The following is a 26,368-nucleotide window of genomic DNA, read 5'->3' as shown; positions in this document are numbered from 1 at the left end:
TAATACCAACAGGCTCAAGTCACACCAGCACAGTTTTACAGGTGTCTCAACTGCGGCAATTACACTGCATCAACAAAGCCTCTTGATGTCCATTGGTAAACTTTGATCTTGAATGCACTTCCATTACAATACTGTCCTCTTATAAAAAGGAATTTTTTCAGTACAGATTAATGACTTAGTTCTGCTTGGAAGCATTTTGCTGTTCATTGAGTCCTAAATCTACAATTTGTCCTGTAATGCTGGTGCTACCACACAAGCAACAGGGCTGAGCTGTCTTCAACAAAGGCAGAAGCATCAGCCTGTTCAATTGCACTGTCTGAAGTCGGGGTTAGTGTTGTTTACCCTGAGAGAATTAGTGATAGAAATGTTAATTTTAAGAAGAGGAAGTAACATTAAACAGCATTTCCTGGAAAGACATTTATGAAAAAATGAAAGAAAAAAAAGAGACCAATGAAAATGGTTTTTTCTACTCTATGAGAACTACTACCAAAAAAAAAAAAAAAAAAAAAGGGCATCTTAACCCAGTAGCTACTGCAGAGAAGGCAGAAAAAGTCTTTCAGAAGTCTTCCATGCATCTGGTGTACATACTAGCAGACAGAAAAGCAAATTTCAGGCATTTATAACAGAATTAGCTTCTTCTAATAAAGTATTAATGGGCAGGTCTGGCTGGACTGCTGTAGCTCTGAAAGCAGTCTCAGAAAGAATAGAATGTAGTCGCTGAAGAGCGGGTAAACTAATATACAACCTTCATTAATAAAGCCCCTTTTCCAACATTAAACAGCAGTGAAACAACTGCAACTGGACGCGTACTTTTCTTGCCCAAAGAAATCAGGCATGTACGTGTAGAAATGCATTTACTCAAAGCACGATTCATCAGTTTTAATTCGCAATTTTCTTTTCTCCTGCAATAACATGTTACAACTCTGTTCCTTCCTACATTCTTCTCTTTTCTAGACCACCTTCAGGTGAGAGCCATGGCTTTGTACTGGTTTTGTTAGTCACTCCCAAGTACAGACCTGAGGTTTTTGTGCTGCAAAGCGTAAGCCAGTCGTTCCCATTCTAGGTGAAAAGCTGGGGCTGAAGTTCAAAACAGATTTACCATCACGACAGTTCTGCATTTACTTGCTTCAGCTGAACCACTTCCAGATAGTCCAGAGCTTGGCACAAGTGTGAGCTAACACTACAGCACAGAAAACATATCCAAAGGTGAAGTGCACCAGCCGTGACTCCACATGATTTTACACAAGGCTCTAAACTCATTAGGTAATCAGAAAGCTGTTTGAAGTCTCATGCATTTGCTACATTTTAGTTGAAAATTTCTGGACAGGCCTCATAATTACTGAGCGATAGCAAAAAGTCAGTCAAATATAAAATTCCATTACCCTTTTGCTAAAACCAGGCTTGCTTTGCTGCCCAAACTCTCATCTTCCTGCTGCTGTTGTAAGAGTACCTCCCTTCCCCCAGCGTTTTTGCCAAGGATTGGCCTCATTACAGGCAGGATGAGAAGCATTCTCTTTCCAGTACAGAGGTGTAGTCAAAGGGAAAAGTTTGAGACAACTGGCGAGGAAATAATGTTGTTTTTTTTTATACTGAATCAGGACCACACTTGCCAGAACTGAGTCACAATAAAGCAAGTGATGCCCCAACATTCAGGCAAACTGAAATAGATTTGCACTTAGAAGAAAAAAAAAAAAGCCTCTACGCAATTACATTCTGTAAATTTAATGTGACATGACTAGAAAAGAACGTGCAAGATAGTCAAACAGACTTAAAACCTTCCATAAAACTTTTCTGAAAGGAAGTAGTCCATATAAACTATACATCTATAAAACACTTCAGTATTTGTGTGCATCTTGCCTTATCGGAAAGTATCTCAGGTACTTTGGAAATGTTCATGGAAACATGGAAAAGTTGAATGTTATGCTTAAAGAGACTTTACTGACATTGATTTAGACTTGAGATACTGGATAAGGCAGAAAGAGTTTCTGCTTTACAGAAATTCTATCATAGAATATCCTGAAAAAGATTACCAAGTCCAGCTCCTGGCTAGGTTGAAAGGCATCCATTTGATGGTTTTTAACCGCTGACTTTAAATTGCTGTTCACAAAAATAAGTTTGCTTTTCTTCCATAGCCTTAAGTTGGGTTTGTTTGTTTCTCTTTTGTATTTTTACCAGCCTGAAAGTGATTGAGCTTTAACTGTTCCATGCAGCAGAAGTGCCATCTTGTGGCTCCCTTAGACACTGCTTTTTCAGGTCACATTAGAGTTTGTAATATAAAAATCCAATTTTAAGACAGTTCAGTCTGGGATCCATATTAAAAAAAGATCCTACCTGGTTCACACGCTGATGGACTGACTATGAAGGGTGATGTTCTCCAGTCCTTGCTGGAGGGCACGGATCACTGTATTTGGCAGGACTATTTATTCTACTGCAGGAGAAGGAGAGCATTAAAACTGTCATTTTAAAGCTCTGAAAGGGACCTACTGTCCTGCCCCTTATCGTCCATTCCAGCAGTATTTCATCAAGGAAGGTACTGAGACCTAGAGGATTGGAAGGCATGCCTGGAATGTCAAGTCCTGCTTCTTTACTGCTAAAGACACCACACATTTAAACAACAGAAGCCCCACTTGAGGAAACAAGAAATTAAATACCATTAAAACCATCAGCCAAATGTAATTTGAAAGTCTAAAATTCCTTTTTACGAGCAGTTTCTGCTTTTTATACTGAAGAATTAATTGGATATATGTATTTTACAGAACAAGTCCATGATTCAGCAAGAAAATTAATGAAATTAAGAGACAGTTGGAACTGCTGCCAAGAGTGGTCATTTCAGACCTAGCAACCTTTGAAAATGACCTTTTAGATAATGAATTTGGAAAAATAACACTACAAAGCAACAAAAATGAGTGCTATCTACTTATAAAGTCCGCTAATAGCAATATCTCCTAAAGAATGAAGGCATTAAATAGATCATGGAGCTGATGTTTCTGTCTCAGGCATCCTAAGCACTGAACATACCTGCCTCAATGCACCTCCTGTGGTAACTCCACAATAGCTCAGTGTGGGTTTCTGCCCCCTTACAGTGATGTACACTGGTCCACTGAGGACAGGAATGTGGAGTTGTATAGCATTAAGAAAGTGAGAAGATGACAAAATTAGGCCTAGAGGCCTAGCATGGCTTCCCCAAGTACTTAGGAAAGGATAACTAAACAAGAAGTAATGTGACATGTTTAGACAAACCATTATTTATTCATTATCCCATAAGCAGTGAAATACCTCCTAAAAAAGGCTTTTAAGCACACATGCTTTACACAATTTGAAGAACGTCTAATTCATGTTGAAGTACTGTTTAAGTAGTTTACAGTGATGGAACAGAAGTTGTATGATTCTACGGTTTATATGGAGTTTCCTCTATTCCTTGATCCATGCCTTACAAAGGAAAATATTTCGCAAAAGCAGGAAATTCTGATTTTTGTCCAATCTTAAACATGATTTTTCTGTAAAGGAAATTACTCCCTATTAAGTACAACTATCACATTCTCTTTTAACTTTGAAGTCTATCATATTGAAATTAAATGGGAGTCCCGTTCCTTATCAAGGCATTCCTGCACTGGGCTTTTTTCAGCCTTTTCCCTGCCAGTCAAGAAACCTGTATCCTAAGTTGCAAAACATACTTCCCCAAAGTCTGTGCAGCTGTCTTGGTACTGGAAAGGGCTCTAAGGTCTCCCTTGAGCCTTCTCTTCTCCAGGCTGAAAAACCCCAATTCAGCCTCTCTCCATAGGAGAAATCCAGGACTCTGTTTTTGTGACCTTCCTTGAGACTCATTCCAACAAGTCCACATCCCTCTTATGTTGGGAACACTGCACTCATAGAATCACAGACCGACTCATTCAAAGAATGTGAGCAAATATAATCAACATCTCTAACAACCAGGACTCCACAGCACACCAGGTTGTTTCACAAGAGAAACAGTTCCTATGATAAAGGTTATAGCCACAGGTTATGGAGATGAAAATGCCTCCTATTTTTATTATTTAAAGAATAATCACTGGTGGGTTTTAGGAGGTGTTTGTGAATTGAAACAGAAAATGAGATTGCAGAACCTGAGCCTTAATCCTCCCATTTAATTTCCTTTAATCTTGCTTATAGCATATCACCTCTTTTTAAACTATCCATTTTTTTTTCACCAAAGCCTGGCACTTTCAGATCCTTTATGCCTTTTACCATGAGATACATGCATTGCAATTCTCCAGCCAGACTTCCCTACCCTTTCCACGTTTCTCCACCTTGTGTTCGACACGTGATTCGGCTTCTAATCTAGGATGGCTAACACAGCAAAACTGGAACAGGAACAGAAGATAAAGCATTGCAAGTGGTCATTTGGCAACCTGCAGGGCTCGCACTTACAGCACAAGTAGGGTGGCGAACACAACATTAAGGCTAAATAAAAACCAATTTATATTCTCCCCCATTGAGGTTTGAAGCTGGGATAGATAATTTGTTCCAAGTGGAGGAGGAACACTACAGACCATAGTACTCCAGGCTTTTCTGGGTCTTGATCGTTTAACTCGTCATGGGGTTTCTTCACATAACCTGACTTCCAGTTGTTTTTGAACAAAAGAGGTAACTGCCGAAGCAGATTGTGGAGAACATAGGAAAGAGACAACCCCTAATTACTTAACTGGTTGATTTCATCAGGTGCTGCGTTATAGTCAGTACTTAGCAAGAAAAGAGGCTCAAACAAAACAGATATTTTTAAACCAACACAAACATAAGCACTTGTATTCTTTATTAAATCAAAACATTTCATTTAAAAGCAGCAGGCCTAGCAAAATATGGAACAATTTAAAAAGAACCCCTGGTGACTTAGACACATTCGACTTGGTGTGATAAAAGACAAAGAGCTGCATATCTTGCAATCTGTAATTTACTTCAAAGGACAGCAACTTATAGCCTATGATTTTAATGATTGTCCTGCAGCTGATCATTTTGTGAAACACCAGATAAAGTGCAGTTAAACTAAATATTATCCTCGTACCCTTCCAGACAACGTTTTTCATTTAAGCCAATCAGATACAGGTAGTTTTGAGGGTTAGTAGTAGGTTTGAAAGCTTCTTTGTAGTTATTTGAACTCCAAAACCTCTGCATAGGTTAGACCATTTCACATTTCAAAAACTTCTCAGAAACTTTACTATCATATACATTTTAAATGCTTAGCTTAAAATAAGTGTCCAGTTCTGATTTTGGATACATCAGTAACTTTCGAATGAAGACACATTTCTCAGGAAAAGAGAGAATCTGTCACCGCTCAGAATAATTATGGTACCACCACTCATATTAAGAGAAAAACATAGATGGCCTTTACTCAGAGGTGCTCTGATGTGCCCTTACAGAGTTAATTGGAGGACTGACAACTGAAAGAACTCTCAGTCTCGTGGGACCCATTTTTTCTTTTCTCATACTGCACCAGCATGAAAGACAGAAACATTTAAGAGACTGGTCCCCAGACGTGCATTGCTTTTCCTGATTTTTTCACACTGAGGTGTAGCAATCCTGCCCAAAACCTCACCGCAGCATCTTGATCATGAAATACGTACTGTGCCAGCAGAGGAAGTTGTCTGTTTTGCTCTTACCTCGCAGAATTATCAGTAGATACCAGGAAACAGTGTCAGATATGCTCATCAGTCACAAGTAATTACAGATCCCTATCATCATTGTTTTTCTACACAATCACCTTATCTCTGACAAGGCACAGAAAAAGCATTCACGTAGTGGAGAGGATTCATCCTAAGTTTGCTGTCAGAAAAGTAAGAAAATAATGTGTAAGAGCCCAAACAGATTTCTTGCTATCTATAAGCAAGAGTAAAAATGATTTTTTAAATTTTCTTTAGATCAAATTAAAGCTTCTAGACATCTCTTTACACTTGTTTTTTAAAGTTTTCAGGGAAATATCTAACATTACTTTCTTAAGGTACTTTGTGGTTATTTTTCATAACTATCTAAATAATTAAAACCACATTCCAATCAGTCCTAAGGAGTGAAGCCTTTGCCCAGTGATCCATCAGGAGAGTCACTAGAGTTTATGCCCAGTGCAGTGCTTCACTATAGAGGAATCTAATTAACTTAACGAGATGAACTGAGTGACCATATGGAACTATCAATGATGGAGAGATACTCTAACTTGGAAGCAAAATTATCACAAGAGATTCTAAAATAAGGAAAGAAGGTGCAAGTTACAAGAAGGCATCTGCTGAATAGTCAAAATATTGGAACAGGAGCTCTGTTTATAAGGGGAGGTATCAAGAGTTAGCCCATACAAAGAAACAATAACAAGTTATCATAATTCTGAGGCACTTTGCAGAAAACCATCACAGAAACAGAAGATTTTAAATTTCTTTCCATTTAATACCAACTGCAATGGCCACATGCTGTTCTGTGTTTGTATTTATTGTGTATTTTTGTTGGTGTCACCAGAATATAAGCTCTTCCAGGCAGGGCCCAGCTGTTTGTTTGGCACAAACTCCCCTATTATACAATATTGGGTACATTTAAATAGGGGCTATACATACTATGTTAATCCTCTCCCCGAAGCAGGCTAATTAAATCAAAACCTGATAAAATGGTGTTACAATTTTCACATAAATCAACAGAATCAAGGATATCTCGGTTTAAACTCTCCAGGGACCCAATGTATAAAAAATGAAATATCATTTAAAAAACTATATTTAGAGGAAAACTGTTCTCCAGGAGTAGTGACAGTAAGACTCAAGCTTTTTGTGCACATTGGGAAGCAGCAACTCAGCTCATGTTGCATTTTACATTGCAACAGGACCTGTCGATACAGTCCTGAGCACAGGGAGAGGAATCCTGCTTATGTTCACAGTGCAAGGCTGTACTAGAGTTTGCTTTCACTATATATCCAAGTGAAGATTATGGCTCAACACCTATTTCTACTCCAGGACATGGTAGTTTTTCAGACCCACAGGGCAGCATTACCTGCAGTAGGGATAATCCATCCCACTGCCCTGGGATTCTTTCCTTGCACCTGCTCCCAGTTACACCTGCAAGAGTTTGCGCATTCTTGATTCTGTTGCTGTCAGGAGGCCTGTGCCTGCTGTAATTCAGACTTAAGTATCTAAAAAGCCTGGAGAATACCCAAGGGCTGTAGCCTCTTTGCTGTTTCCATGGTATTTTCTGCCCCATTGTATGGCTGCACTCACAGCAGAGCAGGTTCTGCTACACAAAAGTCCTCTATGTGAGAGCATATATGAAACTTCCATTTAAATCTGTACCTAGTCTCATGTTTAAACCTAACCTTCTGATAGCTTAAATAAAGTTGAAATCCAGTGTTTGAATGTGTTTTATTTCCTTTGCATTGGCATAAGAGACTACACAAGGCACAAGAAGGGCAGGCAGCAATGAGCTGTGTGCCTGATTTCAGAGGTGCCTGGTGTGAACCAGAGGATGTGTGTTAATACCGTGTCACACTATAGCTCTACAGGAAAAACATTTACCTGAGCTGGTATGAAATCCATACGGTAAAGTTTGTTCTGTAATTCAATAGCTGCAATTCTTCGCTGTTTTCCAGACACATACCCAAACAAACTCTAATAAAGGGAGTCAAATAATGCAAACACTAAAAGATAATTGCAAACCTAAGAGGGCACCAGAATTTCATCAAAATCTTATCTGCTTCTAGCAGTGCTGCCCATTTGTTGCATATAGTAAAAGCAAAGTCAAGCCAATAAAACACCCAAACCCAGATTAAAGTGGATAAATTGGGGGGGTTGTTTGTCCAGGGCTTAGGTTTTCTTTATAGCACAGCTTGTACCCTATTTACTTGTCCTAATGCAGACCATTCTAAAGAGTATGTTATTAAACCTTTTAATTTCAAACACACTTCTGTGATTGCAATTTAAATGAAAACACATGACTGAATCCCACTTGATCTCTTCACACTAGTTCTGGCAGCGCATGGGCTTTAATTCTAATCAGGATAAACAAATCCATAGCTGAGACTGGTAAAGAGAAAAACATGCCAATTTTATAAGAAAATCTTGCTGTTTTGTTAAGTTCTGGGCAAAGGGAGAAGTACTGAACAGTAACTGGCAAAACTGGCCTGAATAAAATGAGAAAAAGAGTTGAAGGACAGGGAAGCAGAAGGGATCCAGAAAAGACCATGTGAGAGACAGCACTGCTTCAGTACCTCTTCTCAGACAGCAGAAGGATGGTTTAGTATTTTCCTTAACTCTCATTTCAGCTGTTTTTGTCTTGGGTATTAACAGTTTTACTCCCTGTGGCCAAAGCTTTTAAAACTGAGGGTGATTAAATTACCCTTTAAACAAAACATAATATGCAGACTGCTAAGGTAGCGACTTAAATGGAATAAAAGACCTTTTCAAACCAACACAGGCCTGAAGATGCCATCATATAATAAATAGCTTTTCACTGGTCTGGTTCACTTTCATACCAAGCACCAGTGCATGGAGCAAGACAGCAATTTGGCTCTGAACAGTCAGGGGTTTCGGGAAGTTTGATGATATAGCTGGATACTTCCAAGAGTGAAAATGCTGTCAAAGCAGCATACAATTTAAAGTTCATAAGTGAAAGAAAGAGGAGGGCTCATCAACAAAAATGTCATTTCTAAGAATAAAGACAGATTTTTTTTTTTTCTTAAACACTACTCAGGACTCCAAGGGAAAAATTAGAGTCTTTACAGAACTAGTAGGAGAAAGCAGCAAGGACAACAAATGTCAAGTTAAAGCAGATGTATTTGCTGGTGGGTCATTTCAATTGTGCCTGAAGGATAATCCCAGCAAGATGGGTATTTCAACTTCCTGTAGCAGCATCCCTAGCTGGGATAAGAAAGTCTAATCACTTTATTAGAACAACAGTGTCATTAGAGGAGAATTTGGGAAGAAGCAGCTATAGTTTTGGTGTGGTGGTGGGTTTTTTTTTTTTTTATTTTTCCTAATTTTTTAGTAAGGATTTAGTGGGATAACTTCAGCAACCAGCTTGAAGCATGGATGTTCATGATTTTAGCAATTAACCTGACTTCATGGTATGCCAAAAGGCTGACTGTGCAACAGACTAAGAAATGTACTGTTCTTGCCCATAAAAATACATCCTATATTTATGTTTTGAGGATGGCAGAGTACAGCCCATTTTCTTTTGCACTTTAAATGTTTTAGAGCAATACACTCTTTACCTCCAGTCATCTTCATTCCTTTCCAAATAGTACCTAGAATTCAGATGACACATTAAGATTCATGCAGTTTGACCTTGCTTGCCTTTCATGCAGAGCTCCCGTGACTCTGTGACCAGCAAAGCTGGGGACACATATAACATTTTGCATCACAACTTAGTTGGTTGTGGGGATATCACTAATGCTGTGTTAAGTGTTGCAAACAGATAGTTATACTAATTAACTCACACTGACTTTTTCTACTGGCTTTAGCATCTTGCCTCGTCTAACCAACAGAACACACAGTGCCACTGGCTTCCTCTTAGTGCTACATTTGATTTTTTTCTATACTGTGAAGGAAAAGTTGCTGATGAAATGAATGCAGCACTGTTCTTTGACATTACACTGCTAACTGGAGACTCTCCCTCTAATTAAAAACTGCTGAGTGATCAGAGCACCTCGAACCTAGAACTGGAATGTCAAAAATCTGTCTTCATTTTAAGCTGCAAGCCACGTGCCAGTTTTCATACTGAAGGGTCCACTTGGAGCACTCAGCAAACAGCAATGCTGAGCCCCACCCAGCTAGGGAACGAAGTTTGACTATAAAGCTTAAAGGAAGTAGTGCATAACATTTATAAATTGAGAAAAAAAATAACAAAGGGTTTTCTGCCTCTTACTAGACAGTCTCATACCATTTGTTCTTAGGGATTCCTTAACATTTTTTGCAAAAGTCAGAACTGTATTATGACTATACCCAGAAAAGTAAATGTTTTCTGTAGCATGCAGAGAACAGAATTCGGCACCAGAATATTTGATATATACTGTTAAGGAAACTTCCCTCTCCAACCATCCAGGAGCCAGTCTGGCAGTCACTCTCACACCGCCTGAGCTGGGAGTGAAGCCCCTTCACAGCTGCACACCCCAAACTCAGTCAGACCAGGTTTCCTTACCAGCTCAACCTCAGGTTTCCCATAGCAGTCTCAAACATCCAGATCCTTAAAATATTTTAACCCTGATGCAACAACTAAGTAACAAAATAGCAGCTCGAGCTGGTGCCTCTGAGGAGGGACCCGAACAAAGGAACCCTTGGGCTTTTATACCTTCAGTCTAAGCACGGGAAAGTCCGGGGGTGCTCAGCTTCTGCCCTGTCACTCAGCATCAGGTCCCCAGGCCCTTTGTTTTGCAGTTCACAGCCTTTTGGCTCCGGGTCCTGCCCCACAGAGTTCAACCTGCAGCTTTCAACCCGAGCCACCTGCTCTAAATATATTCCCCAACAGCTGCGTGCCCTGTTTTTAACTACTAGTAAAATACTCTTTAGCAGCCAGGAATATGATGCTTAAGGTGAAGATGGCATGTAGCCAAAGCCATTCTATAGACTACCTGACTGCTCAAAAGGAGATATTCTGCGCTGAAAGCATCATCATTGTTCTCAATGGTCTATCACTTGAAAAAATCACACCAGCAGACCACCATTAACAGCCAGTAGCTTCTCCTTTGGGCCCCCCTCCTCTTTTTATTCATAGACTTGAAGGAGAAAGGGCCTTGGACAAGCATTTTCATTTTGAAACACTTCCTACTCCAGAGTCATCTCCAGCATCAAATGATCAACTGCAGCATGAATTAAACCTTGTAAGATATGACTTTTGCCAAGTATCACCATCTGGATATTTAAATCCACAAAATCTCTGCTACAGGGGCAAGGGCAGCACTTACATATCTAGAAGTGGGAAGTCACCCACTCCTCAGATGTGTCTGTACTTATTGGTGCAGACAAGGTGCAAATTACACCAAGATTCCAACTGAGGTAAATCAATATCAAAGAGCCTGTTTACCTCATCTCACTGTAACTATCCATGAGGAGACTGATCACTTAGAAGCTCTTGAGTACATTGTCTCAGCAATGACATGCACACACATCTGAAAAGGAAAGAATCAAGTCTTTGTAACCCATTGATTTTTGCCTCCTCACATTTCTCTACCTGAAGATAAAAGGTAGTCAAGAGGCAAACAGGTACAGTAACTGTTTTATAACTGCAGTATAACACAGTATGGCCACGTGTGAAGGGAGAAAGAGTTCAAGCCAGAAACAACTGCCCTTTTTCTATTAACACTTTCCTTTTTATTTACAACTTACCTTGCACACATTGAATTCACCCTCCAAACACCATCACTCACTGCTGATACTGGACTGTATTGTACCTCTGCGGCAGTTGTGGTGAGCATTACAAAATGTGCCATATCTGGATAGGGAAAAATGGGGGGTTATTTGCCCTATTACTAATCTTAATTGTTGAAAGTAAGTTATCTGACTTCCCTTTCAGCAGTCTAAAGACATCAGTATTTTGGAAATTCTCTCAAGTGTAGTTTGTGTAAACAGGTGTGATATTTAAGGAGTCAAGAAGTCAGCACGTTGCACTGTACCTACTACATTCCTGACATATATCTAATGTTAAGAACACCATCCTCACTGGAAAGTCAAGAGAAGAAATCCCCCAAGCTCCTGGGCTGTAATTTGCTTTACCTTCTGCTATACTCATGTAGGTCAAAAGGAAGTTTATACAGGTGCACCAGGCTTTGACAAAAAGATTATATTATGATCCAAAACCACTGTCTGCCATAGTGGCTCAGGGCTTTACCCAACCAGGTGTTGAAATATCTCCACAGCTGGAGACTACACAGACTCCCTGGGCAAACAAAATGCTCAACAAGCCTAATGATGAGAGAGTTTTTCCCTGAAATCCAATGTAAACCTCCGTAACTCCAGTTTATGTCCTTGGCCTCTCAGCTCCCTGCCATCACTGCTGTAAAAAACCTGGCAGGGTAACCTGCTCAAAGGCACAGGAAGGCTGCTGACAGGTCCCCCATAGAGCTACAGTTACCTTGTACTGAGTCAACGCAGCATACCATGGGGACTATGGTTTATTTTATGAGATGCAGCTCTGTATGACCAAATTACAATTTCCAAGAGAAACTGCAGCAGTTTTATCTAGAAACCAAAGAGCTCACATTTTTGCCAGCAGCAAAATGAAAAAGAAAAAGAAATCTGGTTAAAAAACCCCCAGCCTTCCCTGCCAAAATATATGTTTTTTAAAAAGCTAAAAAACACAGTGATGTAGTGCTAGAAGTAGAACACCCACCTCCTGGTTATCCCAGTATCTGAGCCATAAGACTGCTTTGTAAGAACAGCCACAGTCACAAATAGAACAGTAAATCCCTAGCAGCATTTATCCAAATACAGAAAAGCATATTCCATACAGAAGTTTAGCAACAAAAACAGAGAAAGTCTGATTTAGTAAATCCAGTTTGCCTTACTTGTTATTTAGCAAACACCTTCTACTAAAATCCTACAGTTTGTTGACAGCAATCTGAAATGTGTTGAAGTAGGATACACATACAGAATGTCTTATTTACTAAAGCAGAATTATTTTTGGAAAAGCTGAATGTAGAACAAGCTACATCTTGCTCTAATTTACAGCTGAGCATCCTGTTTACATGCTGATGTCCGTGTTTACTTTTTTGGTTACAGGAAGAAATGCTGAAAGACTTGAAATAATTTTGCCTCCTGCTGCCTATCAAGTTATTCCACTCCTGTAGGAAACAATGGCTGGGGGTCAAGTTAACTCATGCAGAGAAATGCAGAATGCAGAGCTGTTTCACAGCTCTAAGACAATGCCATTTTAACAGCTTTGCTACATGGATTTGCTTTGCCAGGCTTCTTTGCCCAATCTGTCTTTCTGAAATATGTACAACTTCCTTCTGGCACTTTTGCTTAGAATGTTCTTCAAATTATTTTTCCTTCTCTCCAAACCTTATTCTTTCTATCCCCCCTGCTCCTCTTTTACAGTACTAACATTTTCACATGATTTGCCCTCTACCTTCAAGCTACAGTCTTAACAAACAAGTCTGACCTATGGAGCTGTACACAACAGCAGTTTCTACATTATATTCTTGCATTTTTATTTTAACTTATATCTTCAAAAATAGAATTACTGGCCTTATAGAGGGTTAAGAGGAGGAAGCCAGGACAGTTTTCCATATGAATCTCTGTGCAAGTGCCAGCTGGATTTCACAGCCCCGTGCTCAGCAAAGCACAGTGGAACAAGAATGCTGTTAGTATTCTTAGAGTGCTCTGAAGAGGAACAGGAAAAGGCAAGAAAATAATCTTACTCTGTACCAGAAAGAAGTGCTGGAAAGTCAAAGAGGAGAATTCAAACTCCATCCTCCCCACAGCACACAATCAACATCACTCACAGTCACTCTCATGCATCACAGTGACACTAAAGGTAATAAGCTGTACACGAAGGAAGGGAAATACTGAAGAGGTGTTGTTGCAGCGCATCCCCCTTTCCTTTTGCTCTCCACACCCTCCAAAGCTGCACATTACTTCCAGGATACTGAAAATGCTGCTTACTGAGGCTCTGCCCAGGAGGGGACCCACCATGCACCCATTCCTGCCTCTTGGGATATATTTATTAATGACTTAGAGCAGTACACTCTTTGAATAACTAGACTTGACTTAGTCTCTCAATTTACAGTTTAATGGCTGATTTACCCTACCTAGGAATCACTGCTAAGGAGCACGAGGTAGCCCTAAAGCACAGGCAATGTTGGGGTGATGTGGAACTGTGGATGGCTCCCTAATATTTTAAACAGGTCGTGCACAAAGCTCGGGGCCTCCAGGCTGTTCCTGTGGACACAGACAAGTTAATTCAAACACCATTGATTTTTATTAATTCTCTATCAAGAGCAATGAAAATTGAAAGAGGTTCAGAACAAAACCAAACAATAAAATTCCCAATTCTCTCACTGTGAAGAGCAGCTATGTAGGGAAAGCAGGACTGGAAACAGTCCTGTCCCTGTTCCTTCTACCCTCACCTGCCTTGCTCTTCAAATACACACATATTTGCCCCCACCATTCTTAGTATAGCCCAAATCATGACAAGCAGAGGCACTACCAAGTGGTACAGTAATACACACAAGGAAAATCCTCTAAACTCCAAGGTTATATAGAAGGGAAAAAAAAGACCAGTTTCTTCACCTCAGGGGCAAAATTGTACTTCACATGTGTGATGGACTGAATAATGCTTCATCACAAGAGCCAATTTTCTTCCAACTCCCCTGCAGCTTTTAAAACATAGATCTTAGTTTTGCACCTGATTTGCTAAATGGCTTTCCTTTCTATCATGTCTTAAAAAAATAAACAGGAATGATAAATACATAGTTTCATGATTTACTGTGGTCATCAGAAGGTAGATATTTTAGGAAGACTGTTCTCAGTTAAGAAATATGTACTGAAATAAAAATAATCAAAAGAACCCCTGACAAACATGTCACTCCCCCTCTTCCACAAGGAGAGGAGGGGTATTATTTCCTCGTGGAAAACAAAAGCCAAAAGGAAAAGCTAAGTAGTTATTAATATGGAAATTGCCTAAAAAAACCCCAACCCTCTATGATATATAGCAGCAAAAAACCCTAGGACAGTTCCATCTTACAGAGCTTAAATTTTAGTGCTCGCTGTAGTAAAAACACAAGCAGTGAAAAAAAGTTAGAACAAAAAATATATATAATACAGGCCTTGAATCAATAAAGTAATTAGGATCATAAGCATTGCAAGAAATCAGCAGTTTGGCATTTTCCTACTGTGTAGGACTCTATCAGAGAGATGTAGGACTTTTTTATTTTTTTAAATTAAAAACTCTTCCCCCCAGTATTGAATGCTTTCTTTGGACTTGTCATATTAAGTTGCTACATGAAGAGCATGGTGAGCAGATATTGGCTATTAATTGCCCTGGTCTACCCCCACCTCAAAACACAGCTGTTCAGGGTACTGCATTCAGGACTATCTGTAAAAGAACCATAAAAGTGCTTCCTCTCATCCCTTTTAAGATACTCAAACACCTACTTGCACTCTGGGGAGGGATCCTCTTCCTGAACTGAAGGTATTCTGGGTGTCTCACTCTTCTCAGCCTTCCCTCCAAACCTGCTTTGCAGCTGTACGTCAGGGCCCCAGAGCTGCAACCTCTACCATCTGCCCACCTCTCCCCTTCTCACTCCACATCTCTGCTTTTGCTCTCTTTTTCTGGAAGTTTCTTTCCAACAGAGACTCCTGGGAGTGCTGGTATGTCCCAGCTGCGCTCACTGATGCTCATGGGACTAAACCAAACCCTTTCCCCTTTGACATTTATATACAGTTCATGAGCACCTTGCTGAGCTCCCAAATGCAAAACTCCTGGCTGCTGTTACCTTACAAGAGCCTGCATCACCTGGGCTCAGCCTGGTTTGGGGCTTCCCAATGGAAAACACTTGGCCAGGAGAGGATCCCCATCACTGAGACTGACCCAGGAGTTGAGCACACGAGGGATGACTAAAGCATCAGTGGGTGCCATATTCCTTAGCATGGTGCTGGATCCCAAGATTGAAAAAAAAAAAAAAAAAGAACAGGGTTTAGGCACCTGTTTTACTAATTCTTGTTACCATTATCACTGCTCAACTTCCCCAAACACATAGGATTGCCTCTTTTGAAGAAAAGGCTTGTGCTCAACAGTAAAATAGTAGCTGTGCAATTACCCCAGTAACATCCAGTCCTCTCTGAAGCCATATCCAAAGTTCCTGATGCCACTTTCCCATTGCCTATGAAACGCAGGTTAAAGTTTATGTGAAGAAATCCGAGAATCTGTGGTGCATCTGAACAAGGCCATGAAGAAAAGAAATTGCCTCTAGTTAGGATTGTGAATAGGGAAGCTAAAAATTGACCGGGAGGTTTTAATTTCTTAGCTATGAACGTCATCACAGAAATTTTATTCATGGAATTCAGTGCCATGGGGTAACAGTTGGTTTTAAAAATGTTTGATAGCTAATGCAAAACTGACCACCCAGAGGGGAGATTATGAACTGATTTGGCAAAAGGTGCTTGATTTATCTGCCTTTGCTGTTTTTTGCTTATCATTGTGGAAATGCAGAAGCATCCAATTAAAACATGCAGTTGAGCCAAATATATAAGATGGGCCAAGGTCCCTTAGTGCTTTCAGCATGTCACAAAATATATACCTTTTATAATAATGCAGCAAGAATAAATCAGGCTTTCAGGATCGAGAGGAGACAGCATTACTTGTTCTGGTGCTTTCTGCCTTTCAGAAGTGCATGTGCTCCAAAATATTGTCACTTTTGTTGCTTTCAATATGTCAACTTTGAAAGGAGATCACAGAAAAAAGATCAGGCCAAGACAAACATTTTACTGCTCCTTTCCCCCCCCTTATTATTATTGCTTTTGGGTTGCTATCAGTGTAAATTTTAGTTTCTCATACCAGCCAGAGGAAGATTTTTACTGGGCTCAGTGTCCTTACAAGGTTTAGACTTTGATGAGATCGCGTTTTATTTTTAGCTGTTGCCCCACTACAGTGTCTTTTAATTGAAAATTAGTCATTATTTAGCTCTTCGGGAAATCACCACATCCCCAGCCACCTTCATAGTCTCAAATCATAAAGTTTTATTCATTCATGTGCTCGGTGGGAAGGGAAGAAAGATCTAAAACCAGGTGTGGCTGTGCAGAGCTGTGGTACAGCACCAGGGCTGGGAGCGTGTTGGGACCAGACCTGTGTCCCTGTGTCCCTGTGTCCCTGTGTCCCAGCCTCCAAGCCCCAGCCAGGAAGCCCTGGGTGTACCTAGCGCTCCTGCTTTCTCCAGGTTCCAAGTGAACCTCATCCATAGAGAAATAGTGGTTTACTTTTTACTTAGTGCTGCCTTCAAAGAGTTTCTCAATTTTTAGTCCATTAACAAATCTTTCCTGGGATCTATTAACATGTCACTAACAGAATGCCTTTTTCTTCAAAGTTTTACATCTTAACTCTCTCTTAATCACATTGCTCTACTCCACTTCATAGCCTGAGGCTTCAGGGAACCTTTGCCTTTTATTAGAGCCCATATACAATCATGTTGTCATTCCAAAATCCAGTGCTGCTTTGGGTTTCATAAATTCTTATACCTTTGATTTACTTGGCACGTCTGCAGCTCTCCAAGAAGGAGGATGTCCAGGCAGGGCAAGGAATTAAATGTTGCAGGGCTGAGCTGTGCTTTGCAAGGAGGAGCTGTACCTAAGAGGAGACACTGTCCCTTCTTCCTTGCAATGATGCTCAGCAACATTAAATGTAATTCTGGCTCTGTCAAATTCTTGGTACCATCCAGGTGAGTCCCTGGAGGGATTGAAAAAACGTGGAAATGCAGCAGTTGGACACACAGTTTAGTGGTGGGCTTGGCAGTGCTGGGGGAATAGCTGGACTTGATGATCTTAAAGGTCTTGTCCAACCTGAATGATTCTGTGATTCCTGTTATGACAGTCAGTGACAGCTGGCAGATTTCCATGCTCAGAGCTTTGCTGTGGGCGACTGTTTCTACCTTGGTGGTGCCCCATAAAGTGAGATCTCTCATGCCACAGCCTTGTAGGAGTCACAGTGTTTCTGATTCGGCCCGTCTAGAAGCTCTGCCTGGTGGGGCAGGGAAGGAAGTACCTGTCTGCCACCCATTTGGGGGCATTTGCACATTCAGATACATGGTTTAGCTGTTATTTGGGGTGATATTTTGCACTTTATAACAGTGTTTGCAAGTGACATAAGAAAGTTTCAGTGTGATAAATCTGTGGTCTCCATTTGATAAATCCCTTACTTGTATCACTGAATTCATTACTGGAGATGGCAAAACTGAGATTATGAAATTGTATAAAAGTAGCTGCTGACAATTCTGTTGTTTTTTTCAATTCCTTTTCTACTGAGAAGCGTATTATAATGCGATTTAAGGTGCTATAGTACTAGGAGCATGAACAAGATATATTCACTAATTAAATGGAAACAAGGTCCAGCCTGCCACTTCTAAAATGCAACAGATCCTGTCGCAGCCATGTGCCTGTTTCTCTTCTGTTAAAGATTGTCATTTGCAGCTGCTCAGGCTCTGTTTTAGCATTATGCCAAAGAATCTGAAAAAATATCTATCTTCTAATAAGACACCATCTGACTTTTTTTAGAATAGCATCCAAGTAAGCATTGTCTGGGTCTGCTTAGACTTTTTTTGTCTGTTCCTAGTTTCTTTACAAGAGTTTTTTATTATTGTTTTCCCCAAGTCAGAGTTGCTGCAAATGTGCTCTGTGTGGTGGGAGTATTCAAAGGGATTGGGAATGTGCAGTTTATACAGAATGCAGCTGCCTGCCTGTGAAGTGGTATTGGACACAGAAAATACAGTGGATTGATTCTTTGGCATCTATATCAGCTTTCTGTTAATTTCTGAGGATAATTTAAGTCCTAGTGTTTTACCTGGTTACTGACAGGTTTCTCGTTTTGTCTATATGAATTGCCATAGCAACTGTGGTGCTGGAGCAGACAGTCATGAGCTTTAACAGCCTGGGGGTGAGCAGCAGAGCACTCTTAATTTAGAGACCTCAATCTCTCAAATCTGGGTTGTTTTACCAGCTTGATTGGGTGGTATTTCTGTACGTCAGCATGACTCACTTTGCGGTCCGTGGGCTATGGTATCCTGAATTCCATGTGGCAGGGAGGGGAGAGATGTGAGTTTTTGTTTGCTTATTTAGGAAGTATTATATTCTTTGAATAAACACCATTCTAGAATGAAACCCAAAGTGTAGATTGGCTCAAATGTATATTTTGAGGAAAAGGCTGTGTTCTTATGCCTTATTGCAAGACCATGAAGCCAAGATGAGACACGGAGCACTACAACATCACATCTGCTTATGCTAAAGCTGAATTTGGCCTGTTGTGCTGTGCCTCAGGTGCCCCCGAGCCTCAGCCTTAGCAGTAAGATCGAACAGCTCTGGAATCTTTCACACCAGCTGCAGAGGCACCGTGTTCCCATTGTTGTTCTCACTTCTTTGTTTATTGTTTCCATGGCCTTGCACCTGCAAACCCCAATAATGTTACAGGACGGGTTCTCATGGGAAGCCATTACCACCAGTATGAAAATCAGCCCTTTTCCCCAACCTTTTCATACCTCACAAAGCAGTGTTAGTATACTCAACACTATTAGTATTTTAAATACTGAAATATTGTCCAATAATGCATGTGTGCAGAAGGTTAATGATCAATGTGCAACAATTTCTCCAATTACCATACTCAGCTGTGCTCATGCCACAAAGAGGAACATCCAAAAGGGAGTTTGAGTTGATCTCATTGAAAAAAAAACAAAACCAAACATATAATAAATAGTTCTATGACTGCATTCCATGTGTTGTATCAGGACTTTGGGATTTAACCAAGACTGGCTCTACAACTGACAAACAGCTGCATCCATCTCTGTGAGTACCAGAAATAGAGACCAGCCCACTCACCTTTTGACAGGTATGGCTTTGGGTGACAGTTTCTGTGAAATTAAATATTATTGAAAATACTGCTTCACCCTTCACCTGCTTCATTTTTAACACTGAGACGTATTTTACCAAGGGAGGACATTGCCATGTTCTTCAGATGAGTAGGGGCTACCTATCTTCTGCCTAGAACAGAAAACATCAAGCATAGCTGAAATTATTCCAAAAAAGCAACTTTATATGAATCTGGAATATCCAGAGGTGCACTGAGCTCTTCAGTCACAAGCATTTCCTTGACTGATGTTGCTTGCATGGAGAGGGATGAGTTAAGCCCAGCGAAAACATTTAACTTCTGCCTTTTGGGAAATCCCACCCTGCACTTCTCCTTACTTAAAAAGCTTCAGAACCAGCTATTCTCACAACCTGAGTGTTAACAGAGTAGGCTGCCCTGATACAGCACGGGGGGCTACCCCTTCCTGGCCAGGTGGCTCTGTCAGAAACAGATCTTGGTCTCCTGTGCAAGCACGGAGAGGGGGAAGAAAAAGGAGGAAAAGTGTAAGATAATTTCAGTTTTACAGTCTCCTTTTTCAGCTTGCAAACTGGAGATTAGAGCAGACAAGCTTTATGACGGTGTGGAGAAATCGATACATTTTTATTGATTCTTGCAGCTGCAGAACTCTCACCCAGCACAAGTACAGGGGTCAGAGTATGAGTACATGACTGTCCTGCTCCACTGCCTGTGTGCTCCTCAGAAACCCTGCTGTTTGATTCACCCAGGATGAAGCTCTGTTACATGACAGCAACAACAGTAGCTGACCCAGGATCCCTCCCAGCAGGGAAAGGTAGATGCTGTAAATTATCCATTGCACAGGCCAGAAACTACAACAAAGCCAGTGGCAGCTGCAGCTGAAGGCACAGCTTCACATAAGGAAAATACTTGCTTTACGGAAGACTATTTTCAAACAATTACACAAAGTCCACTGAAACAATGCATGGTATTCCAAAAGAAAGAGGTCCACAAAATTACATATGAAGAATGGCACAGAAATAGAAACATCAAAACAAAACAACTTGGAAAACTAGCTAAAAAGTTGCATAGTCAAAACAGAATGAAATTAAGAACTTAGAAAAAGCATATAGTTTTGAAATGAAAGTAGTTGGAAACAATTAAATTAATGAAAAATTGAGTGTGTAAAATGATTGAAGCAAACTTGTAAGGTTTACATTTAGTTTAAATTTTTGTAAATCTCCAAAATCAGCAGTGAGAGTCTGTCAAAGTTCTTTTGGTTTTGCAGAAACATTAATATCCTTAATTGGCATTTTCAGTTTCTGTTAGAAAATTTCTGACCTGCTCAACCCTACCGAAAAGCTGTTCATTAGCAAAATGTGAGGTTCTGTCACCATTTTCAGTCACTGCAAAGCTGTCAAAATGGTGTAAAACTTACTGGAAGGTCCTTTTACTGTTATGGCCCACCTTTTCAGGTGACATTTCATAGCTGATTTGATTGTGCCACAATGGACCTGACCTTTGTGTCGTGTCTTTCCTTCCCCGTTTCTTCGGCAGAGTCCATTGTCTCTTGTTCCAAATTCCTTCTCTTCTCTTTGACTTTGTGTTACTTTCCACTTCATTCCCAGGCTGCACTGCCTAACACCCTACACCTGCTTTTGATGTCACCAAATAGGGACAATGACTATAAAGTTATTCCCCTTTACAAGTCAAACCTGGAAGGTCTCTCTGTTGTTGTTCATTCTATTTCCATTGCCGGTGTAAGTGTCCTTGTTGTTTTTCCCACTAGTGAGGAAAGGGCAAATGTCATATTCACTGAAGCAAAGACTTTGCTTTGAAGCGGTATTGATTTTTCCTTTTCCCTTCTGAAGCTTTGCCAGGCTCCATAAAAGCATCTCTCTTGTTCAGAAACTCTTTGGACTGAGACAACAGGGGCAGCAGAGCCAGCGGGGTGCAGTGGGAAGTTAGGGCATCTGGTGGGGAATGACAATCGTGACAGCAGCAAGAGAAAGAAAGAGGTCATTTTATTTTTAACTCTGCTGTGAGAACTTAACTAGTTAAGCTAGAGGCTTAACCACAAAGGTGACAGCAGCAGGACTTTCTGGCACAATGCTGTAAGGATATGAGCCTTACACCGCACTGTGTTGGAGCAGCAGCATCATATGGACTTGCAGAGAACTTCTGAATGAAGGTCCAGTGCTATGACAGGACTCATATTTAAGGGATCTCAAATACTCTGTTTAGAGGTATGCAATGCAGAACTATCCAATAGCATTTATTCAACTCACAGGTACTGCAAAGAACCAAAATTACTCTCTCCTTCCCCAAAATGTCTCTGTCTTTCATAGACTCTTTGAAGTCTATGACCACATACACTTATTTCTCATTCGTGCCCTGGAGAGTCTCTTATTGGGAAGAAGATGGGTGCTGGCTTTAAGCCTTATATGAAGGTGGAGACTCCCAGCGCCTTCAACGTTATTCCAACACATTTTGTTCATGCTGACTCAAAGGAAAGAATGTCACTTATTGAAACATCAATGCCACTTTTTGCCATGCCTCTGTATTTCTCAGAGCTGTCGGGCTGGAAGAGCTGGTCTTCCAAAGCTCATTAGATAAACAGCTGCTGCTGGAGCTGCATGTGAAATTACAGCAGCTGCCTTTTGCAGAGTAGGTCAGGTAATAAATATAGTAGTTTCCTACAGTTCTTGGGTTTTTTTGTTTTCTTTTTTTTCTTTTTAATAAGATTAGTACCTACTACCAGGAATTAAATAACAACAATAAGAATTATTCCTAGTGCTTGTGAGTGTGGTCTCACACTCCCAGTCAGAAAGTTCTTTAAAACCTAAAAATCCGAAAATAGCTTTCAAATTCTCAGCTATTTTGAGAATTGTGCATATGCGACAGCTGAAAATGGACTTTTTTTTTTTTTTTAAACACCTGTGAAAAAAACTGTTATCAACAGCAATGAGAGGGTTTTGTTGATTAAAGGATGTTTTCTGCTATTCATTTGTAAGGGAAGTGAATCATTAAGCGCTGTCTGAAAATTTTCTTCATACTGAAAAAAAAAAGCAAATGTTTTGTGGTCATTAGGGGTTACAGGAATAGCTTGAACTCCCACTACCATCAATCTGTGCTGCTGCTCAGCTCTGCTCCAGCTGCTGATGACACTTGTCAATGCACTGCCACCTCCCCCAGCACAGCCATCACTACAACAGCTGCTCTTCCTTCCCCTTCCAACCAGCTGTACCTGTCAGTGCAATTTTGCAGTCTCTTCCTCCAAGGATAGGAGGCATCTTAAAGCTGTGCCACCCTGCACAGGGGAAGAAAAGCATAACTGATACTGTTTGCCCTGTCAGGACCCAAGCACAGCAAGTAATGAATACACAGAAGCTCTTTTGGTGTCCTGGGTCAGCTTTGACTTTACACAGTTTCCTGCCATACGTTCCGGGGCACATCACACTGTTGACTCCTGCTCCAGTGGTACCCGTCCAGTTCTCAGGGTACATTTGTTTTCATTATTCCTGCCCCCTCCTGCTGGTTTTTCTGACAAGCTGGGGATCTGAGAGCTGCTTTCCCAGACCTTTGAGTAACAACCCATCATCAGCTGTGCTGTGAATGGAAGGTAGCAGCTTGAATTTGTTTTCACAAAAGGCACATCACAAGACCTGCCTAATCAGCAGTTACCTAAGTTTGCTCACGCCAGACAGAGTCAATTTACAGACCCTGCCTGCTGTTGACCCTGCTGTCTGCTCTGGATGATTCCAGCCTGCCTCCACTTTCTAAAATTAAATGTTAGTATTTTTAATTGCTGGGTTTAACTCTTGTCTAATGGGGCACAACAAGTGAGAGGGACTGTGTGTAAAGGAGCCAGAGTAGCGTTGCTGGTAGTAACAAAATGGGTCTGTGTCTTTCTGTTCCTCATCTGCCACAGATCACTGAGTGGAGATGAAAAAGGTCCAGTACCACAGTCCCCTTGCTCCTCTTGCCCAGTTCAGAGGCACATTCACAGTGCAGACTCCAGCTCTTGGAACATGATGCCTCGCTGCCAGTTTAACTCAGAGCAGCTCTGAGGCTGCTACTTGCTCATGTTGCAGCTGAATGAGCTTGGAGATGTTGAAGGATGTATCTTGTGGGTAGGCATCTCGGGCTCACGTGGGGTAAATGCTCAGTGGAGATTACAGATCAAGATGATTGATTACTAATCTTTCCTTTTTGTTGTTGAAGACATATGAAATAAAACAAGTTCATTCAGAATAACAGCTGCAATATAATTTCTCAATAATTTTGCAAAATATAGGCTATTTTTCTATATATTACGAAAAAGCATTACTAAATTTGACCAAAGAAAATAGGAAAATTGATTTTTATTTCTTTTAAACTGAGATATAAATGACCAGTAAAATTATTATTATAACACTTCTTTCTCTTTGATTTTTAATGAGATTTTTCTTTCTTCTATGCAACTATCTATTGTGGATCCCATCTTAAAAGCAGTTTCACATTATGGGAAGAATGCAGCCTATCCTATGTAGCTGGATATATGGGGTGTCAAAGGTTTGCAGTCTGCAAATTCCAAGTTTATCAGTTTTTTCTACCCACGACCAGACTCTGACTATAGCAGCACAGACCCAGGATGAACATTCATGAAAAAATAAGCTCAGCACCTACCTGAAGGTTTATGGACAGATCACAGACCACAGAAATTATGAGGCTGAAGAAGTAGTTGCAGATGTGCTCTAGTCTGGAAACAAACAGCTGAATACTCTGGCCACTGTCACCTAGTGTGCAGCAAAATTGCAACAGGTCTGCTGTGAGGTAACATCTGTGAGTTAACGTCATCAGCAAGCCAACAGTTGAGATTAAAATTTTAAACTCAGAAAATGTTTGCTTGTTTTTATTTAAGATTTTTTCCAAGATTTAATTTGCTGTTTAGCACGGCAGACCATGGACCTAGATCCAATACCATCATGATAGTGATAAAAACCTGAAATAAGCTCTTTGGTTGCTCCCTTCTGCTGCATTTCAGTCTGATGACTGTAAATTCCATGTGGAAGGCTGGGACCACTTATCCTGACCAGCCTGCACAATGAGATGCTTTCCAGTGCCAGTGCTGCCTTTTGACAACCTATCTGGATTTTCCAGTGAGACTTTGGCAATGCCAAGACGGACTGAGGAGCAATAGAAACTGCAGTGTTTGTGGTCTAAAGCTGAAAGATTGTTTTACACCATCATGATGCTTGTACAGTGCTGTTGTATTCCAGTGACCAACTTAGACTGTAAATGTGCAACAGCCTCGTGACACCCTAGGGTTGTGTGTCCCTAATGTCAGCCAGGCAAAAAGATTTTTAAACTCAAAAGCTGAACAAGAATAATCAAGATTTCTTGTTTTACCTACCTATAAGAATGAACATAGAAAAGAGAGTAGATGTTAATGCAAATCTAATTGCAGAAACTGTCTGAATGCCAGCAGGGAAATTCCTCTTGACAAGGATGAAAGACAAGACATCTCCCATTTGCCAGAAGTGCTCCTCATTAACTTTGTGAAAGTCAAACAAAGCTAGCATGCAGGTAAGCATTCTGCACTAGCTCCTTATCTCTCCTCCTCAGAAAATGCCACATATCATGCAGGACTGAAGGTGGGGACATATAGGTAATGGTCACAATATCAAAAAGGGTTATTTTCTGCTGATCAGATGTGAACCATATGTATTCACACCTTAGTCCAAACACCTCTACTGTAAAACAAAATCTGCTGTGCCTGGTATCTAGGTTAACTAGATGGCAACTTCTTCATATAAATTAGGGTTCCTTGAAGATCTTTAGAGTCAATGACTTCAGTGAATGCTCACAGCTGTTCTCTGAAATTCGTAATTTTCTAGCTCTGACCTCTAATCTGAAAAAGCAGTTTTACAGAAGCCTTATAGATCAACAGGCTGGACATGCACTTGGTGGTGATTACACCACAGGTGGTCCCCATTAGCTGATGCTTTTCCTGTTGATCTCTCCTCTAAATGGATAATGTTTAGTAGTTTCATAAGTGATGAAGCCATCAATATCTGTCAGTATTTACACCTCTTTGACCTCAGCATGTGGCAAATATTGCTATCAGTTTTATCTATTTTGTTCTGTTTGTTTTTAGTTTTTCAGTTAATCTGATTGCAACACACAGCTTGAGGTTGAGAAGGTTGAACAAATACAGCCAAGGCTCTCACGTTGCTCCTCTCCAAGACATAAGTGATCATATTTTGCATAGTTCTCTTAATAAAACCGATGATTTATAGGACAACCGGTTCTGTCTCCAGTAAAGTCAGTTTACAATGATTTATAGGTAGTATTGCTCTAAAGCATGTTTTTATAAATCTTGTGGTCTTAAGTGCTTGTCAAATAGATGTCAGAGACCACACGGAAGTCTAAAAATACTCACGTAAACCCTTCTTAAAGTGCTTGACATCAACGCATCTATTGTACATCATGCTCAGCGCAGGTTTAAGTAGTGCCACTCAGTGTGACAGTGTAACTAGAGGCTGCTAGGCTGACAGAAATAATTTATTATGCTGTTACAGCTAATAAAACTCCTTGTGCTTTTGGGCAGTTTTTGAAAATACGACTCTCATCCCTTTCACATGTGAACTCTTGTGGTTCCTATCATCTCTTGTAGTCCTTAAACAAAGGTTTGAAGCCTGCAAACACACTCAAAACTATGGAGAAAGCAGAATGTCTGACTGCATTAAAAAAAGGACTCCTCAGCACCAGAACAGGCAGCTAGTAGTCTTTTTTGTTAAGTACAGCTACTGTGTGTTAAACACGTCTAAATCCACACTAACTTCTGAGAAGAATCAGCCCATTTGATCAAAGATGCTCAAACTGGCAAAAC

General features: G+C 40.5%; 1 protein-coding gene across 1 annotated transcript in view; it reads right to left on the bottom strand.

Moving 5' to 3' along the window:
• NAALADL2 (N-acetylated alpha-linked acidic dipeptidase like 2) overlaps positions 1–24,247 on the bottom strand; it is a 470,164-nt gene extending 445,917 nt beyond the window's left edge. The window contains 2 exon segments of the mRNA XM_032698178.1: positions 19,512–19,669; positions 24,159–24,247. The gene's annotated coding sequence lies outside the window, so the exon portion shown is untranslated.
• Positions 24,248–26,368: the final 2,121 nt, after the last annotated feature.

Source organism: Chiroxiphia lanceolata, chromosome 10, assembly GCF_009829145.1.
Source record: "Chiroxiphia lanceolata isolate bChiLan1 chromosome 10, bChiLan1.pri, whole genome shotgun sequence".
NCBI lineage: Eukaryota > Metazoa > Chordata > Aves > Passeriformes > Pipridae > Chiroxiphia > Chiroxiphia lanceolata.
This window is presented reverse-complemented; position numbering and strand designations above follow the sequence as displayed.